Consider the following 17,305-nt stretch of genomic DNA (forward strand, 5'->3'; position numbering starts at 1 on the left):
AATAATACATAGAAAGATGTAGACAAAATCTCCTCCTCAAGAACAGCAAAGCCAAGATTAGGTAATATTTATAAATTGAAAGCTTCCTCCTGTAGTGTATATTCAAGTTTATTCAAATCATGACCCCCATAGGTATAGGGCGGGGCCACAATGGATGGTCAAAGTTTTATTAGGAATATGTAGGAAAATCTCCTCAAGAATAGCATAGCCATGATTAGTTATATTGATTTGGAAGCATCCTCAGTTAGTATAAATTCAAGCTTGTTAATATTATGACCCCCATCGATAAGACTGGAGCACAATAGGAGATCAAACTTTTACACAGGAATACATAGGGAAAAAATCTGTAAAAGTCTTTTAAAGCTGTGATTAGTCATATAGATATATATGGAAGCATCTTCAGTTAGTGTAAATTCAAGTTTGTTCAAATCATGCACCCTTCCTGCAAGGAGAGGGGTGTTGTAGGGGGGATTCAAAACTGAAGTGATTTCTGCTTAGTCCTCAGGTGAGCCCATGGGTCTCTTGTTTTAGTTCAAGTTCACAGGAAAGCATGTGAGGTAAAATGTAGAAATAATTATTTTCTAAGACAGTGTGCTCATGTAATGTGTAGACCTAAAACTGTTAAAATATTTCCCACATACCTGATATAGTTTCACTGTGTAGTGAAATGGAATGGATCTGTACTCTGGCACGATTATGGAGAATACAAATAAAGTTGCATTGAACTGATTGAAAATTACCAACAAATTCAACATTATTTTTGTCAACATTCTTTTCTCAATTAAAAATATCCACCATTTTGACATTCAGAATTCTGTGAATGTGTCATTGTTTGTAAGATACACATGGATTCCCTGTCCATGTTTATTTGTTACAATTGCCAACACACAGAAAAAAGTCTATTGTTAAACTAGGTTCAAAGGGCAAAAATCATTCAAAGGCTGAGAAAATAAGCATTACCTTAAGATTTACCCCTGTCAATCTTGTAAATTATGGTCCAAGATTATTGACACTAGAAATTGATTGACATTTAATTACCAGCACACATAGCTATTATTCAAGTAACTCGTTTTTGGATACTTATTTACTACTTTATTTAAGAAACTGCAAGAGCACCACAATATTGGAGTGTTGAAACATGTGGTTGAAGAATTGAAAATAAATACCTGTTACTAAAATTCTCTGAGTATCTGTCTTTTTAGCTCACCTGAGCCGAAGGCTCAAGTGAGATTTTCTGATCACATTTTGTCTGTAGTCCGTCTGTCTGTCCGTCTGTAAACTTTTCACATTTTCGACTTCTTCTCAAGAACCACTGGGCCAATTTCAACCAAACTTGCCACAAAGTATCCTTGGGTAAAGGGGATTCAAGTTTGTTCAAATGAAGGGCCACACCCTCGTTCAAGGGGATATAATGAAGAATTAGTGAAAAATTAGTAGCATCTTTTAAAAATCTTCTTCTCAAGAACCACAAAGCCAGGGAAGATGAAACTCATGTGGAAGCATCCTCAGGTAGTGTAGATTCAAGTTTGTTCAAATCATGACCCCCGGGGGTAGGGCGGGGCCACAGTGGAGGATCAAAGTTTTACATAGAAATATATAGGAAAAACCTTTAAAAATTTTCTTCTCAAGAACAGCAAAGCCATGATGAGTCATATTTATATGGAAGCATCCTCAGGTAGTGTAGATTCAAGTTTGTTCAAATCATGACCCCCGGGGGTAGGGCGGGGCCACAATGGAGGATCAAAGTTTTACATAGAAATATATAGGAAAAATCTTTAGAAATCTTCTTCTCAATAACAGCAAAGCCCTAATTGGTCATATTTATATGAAAGCATCCTCAGGTAGTGTAGATTCAAGTTTGTCCAAATCATGACCCCTGGGGGTAGGGCGGGGCCACAAACCAGGATCAAAGTTTTACATAGAAATATATAGGAAAAATCTTTAGAAATCTTCTTCTCAGGAACAGCAAAGCCCTGATTGATCATTATATGTGGAAGTATCCTTAGGTAGTGTAGATTCAAGTTTGTTCAAATCATGACCCACTGGAGTAGGGTGGGGCCACAATGGAGGATAAAAGTCTGAAATAGAAATATATAGGAAGATATGTTCTGATGAAGAACTGCAAAGCCATGATTAGTCATTTTGATATGGAAGCATCCTCAGGTAGTGTAAATTCAATTTTGTTCAAATGATGACCCCTGAGGGTAGGGTGGGGCCCAATAAGGGGATCGAAAGTTTTACAATTTGCAAAAAAATTTTCCAAACGTTCATTAGGAATGTTAGATAAATAAGTTTGATTTGACTGCATTTAGGATACCAGTTTTTACAACAAAGGGACTTTTTGTCTATAAATGATTTGAAAAAGAAACATTCATGCTTGCTTTGTTCAATGATGTACAATTTCAGGTTGATTTAGACAATATAGTAGCATTGCAAAACATCAAACTAGGGAAACATAAAGGATTACGCCTTTACTTCTGAAATTCCACTTAATTTAGTCTTGAAATTACACCCTCGCAATGAAAAGGGTAGGCAGGTCTGTAAATATCATGCTTGTGATTTTATCTACGTAAGTCATGTCAAGGCTCATTGGCAAACTACATGTACCATAGAAGTTTGTTAGCTGCAGTTCCAATTTTACTGATTCACTTTAGGTTGACCCATGGTCTGCATGGAGTGACTGCATTTTGCATAATGGTTTATGTGGTGAGGGGACCAGGAATAGGAGTAGGACTATTGCTGTTGAACCAAAATGTCAGGGGGACACCTGTCCTGTGTTGGAAGAGTCGAGGATCTGCTATGGTCCATGCTGTCAACAAGACTGTGAAATTTCTGAATGGAAATCCTGGTCATACTGCTCAACATCATGTGGTCAAGGCATCAGGTAAACATGGCAAAAATAACAATAATATGTGGTTAAGGCATTAGGTAAACATTTACAAACTGCAAGAACATCATTTAGTCAAGTTGTCAGATAAACATCTACAAATTGAAAATGTAGCCAATAACACAATAACATCTGACATTTAGTCAAGGCTTCAGGCAGATACAGAATAAGATCATGTGGTCAAGGCATCTGGTAGAAACATAATAAGATTATTTGATCAAGGCAAAATGTAGACACTCGAAAAGATCATGTGATAGTAACAAAATAACACTATGTGGTCAAGGATTCAGGTAAACAATTAAAAAATCTGAGTACAGACAATAACACGATAAGGCCAAATGAAAAAATTTGTGTGGTTCCGGTTACCCGACCGTCCCTATTTTATATTCCCGACCCTAAACTATTTTTTGGCAATTTTCATATTTTTTCCGGAATTTTCCCAGATTTCTATCAATGGCTCCGGTTTAAGTTTTAGTTTCAGCAATGACAGCCTCCTTGCAAAACATAGTGCAAGTGTTTAATAGTGTTAAATCCAAAGCAAGCTAGCATGTAGGTGTCCCCTACCAATATTGACTAGTATATTATCATACCACATCTAAATGCCACTTGCAAAGGAGTGATAGGTATTATTTAGAAAAGTTAAGAAAATCATTTTGTTAAAAAAAAAAAAGACCCTACCTACCTATTCTAATTTTTTTGGAGGTGTAACCGGAACCACACATATTTTTTTGTTTGGCCCAACTGTGCACTGAGAAAACACAGACAATAGCATGCTTTGGGCAGAACACTCCAAAAAGATCATATGACAAAGGCATCAGGCAGATACAGTAGGATCATTACAGCAGACACATTACAGTAACACCATGTGATCAAAGCATCAGAAAGACACTCGAAAAGATCATGCATGTGATAAAGGACTTGGAGATACACTAATACTGTGTGATGAAGGCAGACACATTCTCACAGTAACATTAAGAAATCAAGGCATTACGTAAACATGTACAAACTGCAAAAACATTTGATTAAGGCATCTGGCATACACTGACACACATCATGGGATCAAGGCATCTGGCGTACACTGACACACAACATCATGGGATCAAGGCATCTGGCATAAACTGACACACAACATCATGGGATCAAGGCATCTGGCATACACTGACACACAGCATCATGGGATCAAGGCATCTGGCATACACTGACACACAACATCATGGAATCAAGGCATCTGGCATACACTGACACACATCATGGGATTAAGGCATCTGGCATACACTGACACACAACATCATGTGATTAAGGCATCTGGCATACACTAAGACACAACATCATGGAATCAAGGCATCTGGCATACACTGACAAACAACATCATGTGATTAAGGCATCTGGCATACACTGACACACATCATGGAATCAAGGCATCTGGCATACACTGTCAAACAACATCATGGGATCAAGGCATCTGGCATGCACTGACACACAACATCATGGGATCAAGGTATTTGGCATACACTGACAGACAACATCATGGGATCCAGGCATCTGGCATACACTAAGACACAACATCATGGGCTCAAGGCATCTGGCATACACTGACACACAACATCATGGGATCAAGGCATCTGGCATACAGTGACACACAACATCATGGGGTCAAGGCATCTCGCATACAATGACACACATCATGGGATCCAGGCATCTGGCATACACTGACACACAACATCATGGGATCAAGGCATCTGGCATACAGTGACACACAACATCATGGGGTCAAGGCATCTCGCATACAATGACACACATCATGGGATCCAGGCATCTGGCATACACTGACACACAACATCATGGGATCCAGGCATCTGGCATGCACTGACACACAACATCATGGGATCAAGGCATCTGGCATGCACTGACACACAACATCATGGGATCAAGGTATTTGGCATACACTGACACACAACATCATGGATCCAGGCATCTGGCATACACTAAGACACAACATCATGGGCTCAAGGCATCTGGCATACACTGACACACAGCATCATGGGCTCAAGGCATCTGGCATACACTGACACACAACATCATGGGATCAAGGCATCAGGAAGACACACACAATAAGATCATGTGATCGAAACAGTTGGCATATAATAACATCATGTGATCAAAGCATGAGGCATACATATAATATCATGCACTGTTCAAAGGGCTTTTATTTCATATCTGAATTTCTTCAAAATTAAATGCTAATATATTCTTGATACATATATGATTATAATGATTTTTTATTAGCCGGAGAAACAGTCATAATAAGGGGATAAAACTAGGGTCCTTGATATAAAATTTCCACTAATTAGATAGCAGGTCTCGTGGTACTGTGGCATCATAGGTGTCAATTCTCGAATTGCTGATTGTAAAAATAAAAAGATCAAATTGACTTTATAGTAAAATAAATCAACTCTACAGTCATCTTCACTAGCCAAGGGTCTCCAAACTGAAATTATTCTACAACGTTTTAAGAAGACTTAGGATTTCAAATGCTTGTCTAGCCTAAGGGAAAATGCCGTACATTATTTCCTATCTAGCTTGTAACAAAAGATCTGAATGGTTTGTAAGCCGTTATGTAAATTTCTGTAAACCTGACTTGAGCTGGGATAAAAAAAACATGATGTCACAATGCACAGTTTCTCTATCACAAAACACAAATATGACGCCATGATGCATTGTAGCATGTAGTAAATATTATCGATAGATTGAAACACATTGATCGGACTCGGGTCAACAAAAAAATTTTTTTGTTACATAGGATCCAGGTTCAATCAAGGTGTACAGGGATTTTATATTTAGCATATTTATTTTATATATTAAACCCAAAATGTTAAGTAAATAAAGAAAAACGTAAGTCAAAATTTTTTTTGGCGATATTTCTTCATACTTATCGATATGCATATCGTCCTCACAGAGAATCGATATTATCAATATCTTGACATATCGTCCCAGCCCTATTTACAACTTGGTACATGTCTGTATGGAACCATTTGTTATCTTTAATGTTTGTAATGTTTAACCCTTTGTGTGCTGAATTGATTTTCAGTGACTTTTACTGCAGGACTGAGTTGTTTTAGAACATTAACAAAATTATAACAATGGTGTATTTGACTGGGAATATTTTTTTATACAGGCAACCGATTTGACTCAAATTTGTCACATATATTCCAGGTATCAAGCACTTTTGATTGATTTCTTTTTTTTTTTAAATTAGGCTTATTTTACTGTTGCCATGGTAACATTTTTCTTAAAAAAAGAAAAAATGTTCAGTTTTTGGAAGTTTTTCATAAATTTCTTTAATTAAAACATACTCCTGAGGTATAAAAAAATGTTGGCTTCTAAAATTGATAATATTAGAATATAACAAGTATTAAATTAATGGAAAATAAATGAGAAGAAAATTGTATTCAAGGATTTTCAAGTACATGTTTTAACAATGCAACTCTAGAAACATGAAAAAAAAAACTTTAGAAACATAATAAATGAAACATGTACTTACTTGCAAATGTTATAGACTCCTTTTATTATATACTGAATTTGTTAATGTATAGTTATTTAGGTTTTTCCCATTATGCAATTTTCTTTTGTTCAGTCTGTAATTGTATTACCATGGTAACCAAAATAAGGGTCAAATCTTGAAGATAAAAGTACTACTGTTAAATCTTGAAATGCGATAACTATTTATAGAAGGTAACCTAAGTAGTGCATGCACTAGTCTTCCTCTGAGCCTTTTTTTTTTTAAATATTGTTGGAGAGATGTAATTTTTTTAATTATTGGAGAAGTGTAAATCTCAATAACATTACTATGCTCTGTAAATGTGCTAGATTTTTTAACTGTACAAATTGATACATTGAAAAAATCACTTAATACTGGTTATGGACAAGAAATTAATTGCATATTTTTAAAGACAAAACAAGTAAATATATTAAGTCATTGATCATCATAGGAGACGAGTATGAACATCACATATTTAACGATAGCTAGATCATGATCATCACTCCTCTGTGACTTCTGCAGGTTTAAGTCTTTTGTAAGCAAGCAAGTAGTCTGACTTCGTGTGATACAGTTCAAAACATGGCTCTACTCAAAGTGCCACTTGGCACTGGGTGCACTGGTAGGAGGTTTGCCTTCCAGGTCTTTTTCTTCCCAACTCTGGCTTGCTGTTAGCCTTACAGCACACAATACAAGATCTACTTAGTGCCTTCTGTCTGTCTCTGCAAATTCTCCCCAGAAAGTGCCTGCCAGTCAACCTTTCAATTGATCTCCCTCCAGGCCTCCCAGTGACTTTGGTATGAAACTCTAAAGAAAGTCATTTTATGCATGCATTTTTTATGTCTGAAATAAAGTGGAATATACTGGCTTAAAGGGAGACTTTTTAAAGCTATGTTATTTACCATCATTAGAATTAAAAGCAATTTTGTGTAAATTTACCCCTGAGCTGTCCAAGAGCTCATGGACCAGCTTCTTTCTGAAGTGTCTGTGAGTGAGTATACACTCTTCTGGTGAGTTTTCCTTGTACAGAGTGTATGCATTAGCTATTGCCAAGGTGATTAAGTGGAAAATGACTTTTTTCCACCACTTCATGGTCTTGATCTCTAGTTTAGCTGCTGAGACCACCATGTCTAGCCGATCCACAGCCCCCATCATGCTGTTGTACTTGTGGACTACAAGAGGTTTCACCAACTCCTCATCCCGGTGGTTATGCTTTCCTGTCGCCACTGGTGTTGATTGGCTTACAGTACTTATAAGGTACACTGGCTTTGCATCTAAGTATTTTGTCACAGTCAGAGGGCCATTCGACACAACTGACACATCACCTCTACTTTCAAGCTGGACCTGAAATTTATGTGATAAGCATTTCTATGTGACACCTTAGTCACTAATTTATAATAGTAATCTTTTTTATCATTGCTTTATATTGTACTCGGAAAGCTTGAAAGCACTCTACAACTTCTGTTGTTAGTACAATGTACATGTACCTATGTGTGAATTCATGATGCCATTTTTTTTACTGAGGGTCTGAGGATTTGGCCCAGCCTTTGATATTGATATTTGATGTTATTCTTGAGAATCTCATATCATTCACTTTGAAAAGAAACTTATGGGTCTTTCAGATGAGACCTTAAAAAAAGACCTCATGTCACATCATGACTTGGCATGATAAACATTTATGATCACTGCTCAATGGTGCAGAGTGATGCGTAAAGGTCAATGGCATGTTACTTCTCATAGGTCAATTGAAATAAACGGGCAAGGGATGTAAAGGAATGAAAACAACAATCAATCCTAGGTCAACATCATTAGGACTATTTTCCTGGTATGAGAATTTGATTAAAAGAAAATGGATGCTTGTTATTTGGATATATTCAAGCATAATGCTCCATCTGGGAGTGTGCAAGGAAATCTTCCTGAATACATGTAGTAACCAATGATATTTCAGGACTTATAAATATACCTTTTTTGAGCAAGAAAATGACACTGATGCATGAAGTACACAAGGTTTATATCATAATCTTTTATATACTGCATTCTAAAAGATATATTTTTTAGACTCGATCATTGTGCAGTTAAAAGCACATTGCAAATGATTGTAAACCTCTTTTATGGCTTCTGGTATCCCACGACGATTTGGACGTACTGTGCCAGTAGCACCTACACCAAGACACCAAAGGTCCATGAATAGGGTTGGACTGGCATAGTAATTATCACAGTAAAGTACATGTCCACATGCAAAATGATTGCGGAGCAAGTTCATCACCAAATCATAGGTGGCACCTTTCTCGCTGGGTGGTGTAGTCGGTTTACCCGTATATAGCTTCATTTTCAGACAATAGCCATTCTCTGCATCACAAAGGATGTAAGCTTTCAGGCCATACTTGTCTGGCTTGTCCGGGCTGTATACGCGGAAATGAAGATTTCCCCGCCATGGGACCATGCCCTCGTCAATGCATAGATTCTGATGAGGTTGGTAAACTGTGTCAAACCTTTGAAGAATTCGTTATCAGTTATACCTAAATATGTTGTTTACTTGTATGGGGGGTATTTCATTGGAATATATATGTATATATATATATATATATTGGAATCTTTGTGGGGCCAAAGACCTTTAAGGAGGGAGGAATGTGGCGGTCAGACGGGTTCGATCGCCAGTGGCCAGATAGCTCAGTTGGTAGAGCACCTGACTGGAGATTCAGGGGGCCCGGGTTCGAATCCCGGTCTGGTCCGCTCCATTTTTCTCCTCTCTCTCTCTCTCTATATATATATATTTATTATTACCTAGCCTTGTTATATATGTCAAAATTAAACTTTTAACATCTCATTGGGAAAAAAATCTCACATATCTGATGATGAAAAATATGGCCAAGGTGATTCTGGTGAGTGTTGTGGCCCATTTATATAGGCCTCTTGTTTGAGCATAAGTCAAAGTATTTGTTTACAGGAAGTTCATTTTCTATAATATATATTTGTCCATTCATTATTAGTTATGCATACTATTAAACAGTCCTACTCCAAATGAACTATAATTTTCAGAGATTTGACCTTGGACTGGATCATTGCATATTTTTATACTGAATTAAAGTCAGATTGATTTTTTTTTCATACACAGCAAGTTTATGCATTTCCTTTGGCAAAAATTCATATGTTTGAGATATTGCCTCACATGTGGATATTAGCTTAGCAATTGGTAACTTACTGATCTTAAATACACAAAATGTACATTTGAACTTAAATTATGTAAAAGCAAAACTATCAATTTAAAAGTGTACTTCATTGGATGTAAGTCTTAGAGAAAAGTTTTTAACTTAAAGTTCATAATCATGGCAATGAAAAGCATAAAGGATTCACGAACCCATTTTCACAAGCCTGTATATTGTAAACCCTATACATACCTATATAAAATCTTCTGGTACAAGGGGCCAAGTTTATATAAAGGGTCATAACCCTCCTCTCCACGTGGCACACAATACAAATTGTCATTTAGATGGAAGAAGGCCATAAGTGATAAAAACCTGTCTCGTGGCATGACACTGGGAAAGAATGGTGTAGAAGTCACAGGATCTGTTGTCCAATACTCTTTCACATCTAGCTGTCTCACGAGTCCCATAGCTACTACCAGTGCAATAAACTGCTTAATTTCAGACTTGTTTGTGTCATGCCACTTATGGTACCTGCTATTTGGTTTCAGTTGAGCAGAACTTATATACTGTTGAGCATAAAGATTAGTTTGCTGGGCCATGAATTCATAATCCGGGTCTGAGAGAAACAACTTGAAGTACTCCATTGGTGATGTTTTGTTTCGGATGGTTTGTCTCATGCCAGCAACCTTTGTAAAGTTTAGTTGGGGAGGTTCACGGTCCCCATTTGTCCAATTATCTGCATCTATATAGTTCTCAAAATTTTCAGTGGGATTATCCACCACGTCATCTAAACTAAAGCCCTCAAATTCATCTCCACTAGCATCATCCGCTATAAACTCATTTAAAAATTCTCCAAAATCAAAATTTTTCTCTGTAGCCATGATATCGATTTCTGTGTTGGAAGTATCGATACGTATACCGTATGCATAGCAACTTCATTAGCAACATATTTGTTTTCGTTTTATGTCATTAAATATAAATAGCTTGTCACTAATAACACCTCAAGTGATGATTCATAAGAAATAATACAAAACTCAATGATATTTTTATTGTACAAATAATTTAATTATAAAATATTCCATGAAATTGCATGTAAACATTGGAAAGACGACAACGTGATTCCATTGTAGCCAGGATTTATCTCGTGCAGTTTTGATAAAACTTGAATATTAAAAGTTTGGTCTACTCACAAGTTAAAGTAATCCATTATATTCAATATAATTCACATTAAACGAAAATACAGTCTCTGTGAGTCTTTCTAAACACTTATACAATCGGTATCACTGAATAATAGTCCAACTTTCGTTTTAACCGGAAGAACATTACAAGGTGAAGGTTAGGCTCAGGTCCCGCTACTCGTGTATTATTTATTACATTAATTATTAAACTTGTAAACTTTATTCACTTCTGTATGTTGGGAAATATGCCATTCTTCAATGCAATACATGTGAATTGGCTTATTTCTTCAGTAACATATTTTTATCAGTGTTTACATTTATTGTAAATCTAGGATTTCTCACTGCGTTAAAAATGTCCGTCTGACATCGATCGTTAAATTATGTTTCTTTTATTGCTAAAGTTTACTTTAAAAAGTGTATTTTTGTAATTGTTAAGTAACAAAAACAGTAAGTAGCAATATATAACAATGACTTATTGCTGAAGAAACTTTCGTTAATTAATAACGAGGGCTCAATATGAAGTTAAATATAAAAACGTATAATTCAATAACCAAAACCCAATATATTGGGTTCCCGCACGCAAGCGTTTGTGACGTCAGACCCAATATATTGGGTTCCCGCACACAAAGGGTTAAGATATGAGTAATTTTAGTTCTGTTCAGTATTTACTGTAAATTGATAATCAGTTAAATTTTATGTTCCAATAGTGAGTATCTTCAGTGGTGCTAAATGCCATTATGAATTTTATACGTGATACTCTGGATTATATGCGACTTCTTAATGATGTTGGTAAATTTCTTACAAAATGCCATTTCATCAAAAATATTTCATACGCACATGTACCAAAAAGTTCATGGTCGGAGCACAAATGATGGTTCTGAATGGAGACAAAGCCTTTGCATTTGCCAGAGTGGTCCCCTTTTTCTCCTGCTGGAGTCCTTATTGAGTGTTTTTAAAACTCTTATTAAATCCTCTCTAAGCAAGTTTGTGAATCCAGATGCCACAAATCCATACCAACTCTCAATAATCCAGTTACCACCATACCAACTCTCAATAATCCAGTTATCACCATGCCAACTTTAAATAGTCCAGTTATCACCATACCAACTCTCAATAATCCAGTAACCACCATACCAACTCTCAATAATCCTGTTATCACCATACCAACTCTCAATTCCATATATTACCATACCAATTTTCAATATTCCAGTTATCACCAGACAATCTCTCAATAATCCAGTTATCAACTCTTATAATCCAGTTATCCCCATAATAACTTTTTAATCCAGTTATCCCCATACCAACTTTCAATAATCCAGTTATCACCATACCAACTCTCAATAATCCAGTTATCAACTCCCAATAATCCAGTTATCAACTCCCAATAATCCAGTCATCACCATACCAACTCGAAATAATCCGGTTATCCCCATACCAACTCTTAATAATCCAGTTATCCCCATACCAACTTTCAATTATCCAGTTACTTGTATCACCATACCAACTCCCCAATAATCCAGTTATCACCATACCAACTTTCAATAATCCAGTTATCAACCCTCAATAACCCAGTTACCAGCTCTCAATAACCCTGTTATCAACTCTTAATAATCCAGTTATCACTATACCAACTCTCAATAATCCAGTTATCACCAAACCAACTTTCAATAATTCAGTTATCAACTTTCAATAAACCAGTTATCACCATACTAACTCTTAATAATCCAGTTATCACCATACCAACTCCCAATAATCCAGTTATCACCGTACCAACTTTTAGTAATCCAGTAAAAGGTGATTAAGACATTAAAGACCAGAATGGTTTTCACTTCAAATCAAGATAAATTCTTATGCTGTATTATTTTTGAAGTGATATTAGTTGAGGTGTTTGATTATTAATTAAGGGTCTGAGAAGCATATAACCCCAATGGTCTTAGTAGTATAGAACCCCAAAATTTTATTTTATATTTACTCCAAAGAACTATACCTAACTGTATAGTGTTAGATGTTCAGTGTTCATTTTGTGCCCTTTGCATGCCATGTCAATCACAGCAGAGACTTGTAGAAGCGTTCTTGACAAAGCCTAGTTCTTTTGATGCTGTATTTCTGTGTTCATTACTTCTATAGTATTGAGTAATGAACCGATCATTCACCTAATAAAGCTCATTTTATAATTTTGACAGATTCTCAATATCTGGCTTAATGAGAAATTTGAGTGGGATGGAAAGATGATGAGATAATTGAGAAACGTGTATTCTACAGGATTCCAAATCAGGCTAGAGAAAAACTTGTTAAGATTTACAAAATTGCTTTTTTATTGGACAATGTGTATTTGATGTTTAAATCAATTAAGTAAAAAAAAAAGTACGCAAAATGACTTGATAGAGTGAAGAAAATTTATACACTATTTGTTTGAGACAAAATTAGAGACAAGGCTGATTTTAAATAAAGACTTAAATTTTTAGAAGAAAGCTATATTTTGCTATAGGCTTGAAAACAATTAACTTTAACAATACCTTTAGTTATGTTAAATTTCTTTGAAATCCTCTTTACTGATCATGCTGATATTCAAAGCTTTTGTATTTATTTAATGTTAGTTCCCTATTTGTATGATTTCAAGCCATATGATATATTGCCAAAGACAAAAGTTAAGGTTCATTGACCTTCTGATAAGAAAGATAACTCTTACTATGATCAATGACTATTATTCCTTTATTAAATTGTCAAGTTAGAAAAAAAACATTTCTGTCAAATAGTATTATTAATTTATGTAGATTATTTCTTTTGGAAAATCATCAGGATTAAAGCAAAATTTTACTTTCAAGTAAACAGAGAAATATTTTGAATTGGGTCAGTTGATTTAATGAATTATTTTCAAGAGTCTTTAATACAAATGAATACCTTCTCTGCCTCTATATCAATTTGAAGTATCCATGTAAAGCTACAAGAATGCCCACAAATCAATTTGCATATGTTTTTATGGTAATTCCCCAGCTTGTCAATGTTATAATTGAATTGTATGCTTTATCAGAGTTATGGTGATCTGCTTGCACAGGGCCTGTAAATATATGCACATTTCGAAATTTGATTTTTTTTATAGTTGCTGAGATATATACCATTACTACAAATATAAAATCTTAGCTGGCATTTTATTTGAAATAGTAAGGATTCACAAGGAAATGTTCCCACGTCATTTCATTGTGTAATGTACAGGTTATTTTGGACTGCTCACAGCCATGATTAAAATTTGTCAGATTGTGATTACTGTGCAACACAATCTTTATAGGGATTGCTTGTCTGTTATTAACCTATTTACAATAAAATGCATTGAAGTTATGGGATTGCTAGTTTGTGTTGTAATGAATGACATAATAACTGTTTCTGATTTGCTTCTCACAGAAAGCTAAAGCTCCGCCTTCAATTGATGATTGGTGTCAAAAGGAGTGACATATTTTTTTTGAAATTTTGCTATACACTCAAAGCTTCACCAGCCCCTTTGTTTTTCCAATTAAAATTTGTTCTTTTTTATGATCTCTATAATATTAAGACCATTACTTCTGCCAGGGGACATTTTTGTTGATAACTGAGCAATAAATTAGACACGATGCTGAAAAGAAATTTTAATCAACATCGGACTGTATATTTGGCGGTTTATTCTCTAGTCTTAATTAATATAAACCCTGTTGAGAACACTTCAGCAATTTCTTGTTCATTCTCGAAGTTTTCACAAAGATTTCAGAACATAATATGTATAAAACTATGTTGGTAAACTTTTCCTGAGATTTGGTGCCGACTGATGCAAGGGACCAATTGAATGGTGAGGGAAAAGTTTCATGTTTCACATGAGAAATTAAAACTCATGTGTTTCAATTTATTTTTCTTTTGTTTCAATTTATTTTATCACAACTCTAGTGTGTCTCTTATTATTTTTATCAAGATAATGATAATTTAATCCTGTCTGGTGCAATTTTGTACAGGCCTATAGTGAATGAAATATGATAATTCAGGGCTCTCGATTCCCTATAATTGGGGCCGTTTAAAGGCCCCATTCCCAATTCAAAAAAGGTACCTTTTATCTCAATTAAATGTTTTAATTTTCACAATTGGTCACTTCCCCAAATATATATATAAAAGAATATTTAGTAAAATATGTAGTTCCTAAACTTGTTATTCATATTTCTCTGTATTACAAAACAGAAATTTAGTTGATAACAACCACCAGAAACTCAATATATAATGAATTTAATGGATATTGTCTACAGTAGTTATGATTTTCCCAAATTTCCTCAAAAGGTCGCTAATTTTCCCAATTTTTACGGCCCCGGCCCCAGTCCCAAAAACTGGTGTGAGAGCCCTGTAATTATACCTTCATATCATATTTACCTGTCTGCAACAACTTGGGTGATGGTCCACAGAGAGTAGTTTTCAAAAACATAATTAAGTTCATTTCTGCGTATTCAAATGTCTTTCTATGAAAGCAGTTGTGTCTTTTCTAATTGATTAAAATCAGAAACTTAAAGGTCTTTGGACACTAGTGATGATTTGTTTTTGGATGTAGATTAATTAAGAGTTGTAAAGCAGTTTCCTGATTATGCCCCGCCATGAATATGGCCGGGGCATATAGTGTTTGTCATGTCCTTTGTCCGTCCTTCCATCCTTCCATGTGTCTTTCCGTCGCGCTTTGCGTCCAGCTCTATTCAGAGCTCAATATTCAAAGAAACTATCCAAGATATTTTTATCAAACTTCATATGCTGATAGATATTGATGAGAGCTATGCAACTCAAATGCTTACCCCTGGGTATAGGGTGGGGCCACAATGGGGGATCAAAAATTTTATATAAGAACATATAGAAAAAAAAAATCTTCTCAAGAACAAAAAGGCTATGTTTAGTCATATTGATCTGGAAGCATCCCCTGGTAGTGAAGATTCAAGTTTGTTCAAATGATGACCCCTGGAATAGGGAGGAGCCACAATGGGGGATCAAATTTTTACAAAGGAATATATGGTTACCGTAAATTTTTTTTTAGAAACCTCATGTACAACAAAGCCATTTGTTATATTGACATGGAAGCATCATGATGTAGTTTAAAATTCAAGCCCACCCTAATCTTTTCAATACTGAACTGATTTGTGCTTTTGCCCAGCCAATGTGCTCAGGTGAGTGATGTGGCCCATGGGCCTCTTGTTTTAATTACTAGGGTGGAATGTCATTATGGCTGATTTAGTATCAGTGACACATTGTAAAATGCTAAATAGTCAATCAATTAAACCCTAGCAGTGTCTTAAAATTCTGTTTAAATTTGGCCAAAGTAGATTAATAAGTCAGAGAAGATGAAAAAAGAGGGGTTCTCTTTTTACTCTTTTTTTTACAGCTTGATGCTGTGTCTGTGATTATGACCTATCATTGATTTTGATATGATAAATTTTCAATAATTATGCACACAATGATATAGTCACCCAACCATGAAGCTTGGGTTTGGAGTGTACCAGCAGTGTTTACCATCGGTCTGTAAAAAACAGGAAGCATAATTTAAAAAAAAAAAACACACACTTATATTTACAGAACTAGAGAGAAGGAAGTTCTGGTGCCATCAAGCTGTAATGGGACGGAATGTCCTCCTAAAGAAGAAATATTTGAATCTGAAGAATGTGAAATCTCAAAGACAATTGATTGCCAGCTCTCAGACTGGACGAAATGGTCAGCCTGTAGTGAGAATTGTGGCTCGGGGTCCTCAATACGATCCAGGCGTCTACTGACTCCAGCCTACTGTGGGGGTTCACACTGCCGTAACCAGACCTTGGAGGAGTCAAGGGAATGTGAATCGTACACAGCCTCTAGAGATTGTATTGTAAGGAAAATTATTTTGTTATATGTTTTGCTCTAAAGGAAATGAAACTAATTGAAGAAAACAAAAGAAAAAAGAAATGTTTGTGTCTCTTTCTCAAGGATAGAAACTTATTATGGACAAGAATTTATCAAGAAATTACTGCCTGAAGGTGATATGCTGTAGTTTTTTGGGAAGAAAGTTTTTAAGACCAGAAATTCTTTATGTTGAAACACAGAGTACAAACATATAAAGCTAATTGTAATGCACCATATGTTAGCCTAAAGCGTTAACTTCTGGTACAGACAACCATGGCTACTAATTGATATTTGAATGTTTGTGGGTTATCTTCTCCTTAATTGGTTAGTTGATGTTGAGCAGCTTGGCAAAATACAAAAATTATCCCGAGTAGCTGCCAGCCATATTGTCTGGTTAATGAGATGTTTGTTTGGCAGTGGTTTGTATTCCAAAGCCTTACTTTGCTCCAAACGATTACCAAGATAAATGATGTCCCTTGGCAAGGTTCTGTTGGAATATTTATAGCTGATGAAGTGAAAAACACTTGTTTTGTTCATGTCATATTAGAACTTTGGTATAACTTTTTGTGTCTGTGTTTAGATATTAATTAGAATTATAATTTTTTATGGAATTTGAGATAAAGTATTGTGATAGCTCTATGATGTTTGAAAAAAAAAAGGATCTGGGAATAGTACCTAATAGACTATATTGTGT

The 17,305-nt window shown here is 35.4% G+C and overlaps 1 non-coding gene across 1 annotated transcript; it reads left to right on the forward strand.

Annotated features, from left to right (window-relative positions):
- The first annotated feature begins 9,081 nt into the window (after positions 1–9,081).
- On the forward strand, positions 9,082–9,154 carry Trnas-gga (transfer RNA serine (anticodon GGA)). The gene has a single exon. It is a non-coding gene; the product is annotated as a tRNA-Ser (tRNA).
- Positions 9,155–17,305: the final 8,151 nt, after the last annotated feature.

Source organism: Saccostrea echinata, unplaced genomic scaffold (assembly GCF_033153115.1).
Source record: "Saccostrea echinata isolate AGI-Se365-2 ecotype Australia unplaced genomic scaffold, CSIRO_AGI_Sech_v1 ptg000009l, whole genome shotgun sequence".
Taxonomy (NCBI): Eukaryota; Metazoa; Mollusca; class Bivalvia; order Ostreida; family Ostreidae; genus Saccostrea; species Saccostrea echinata.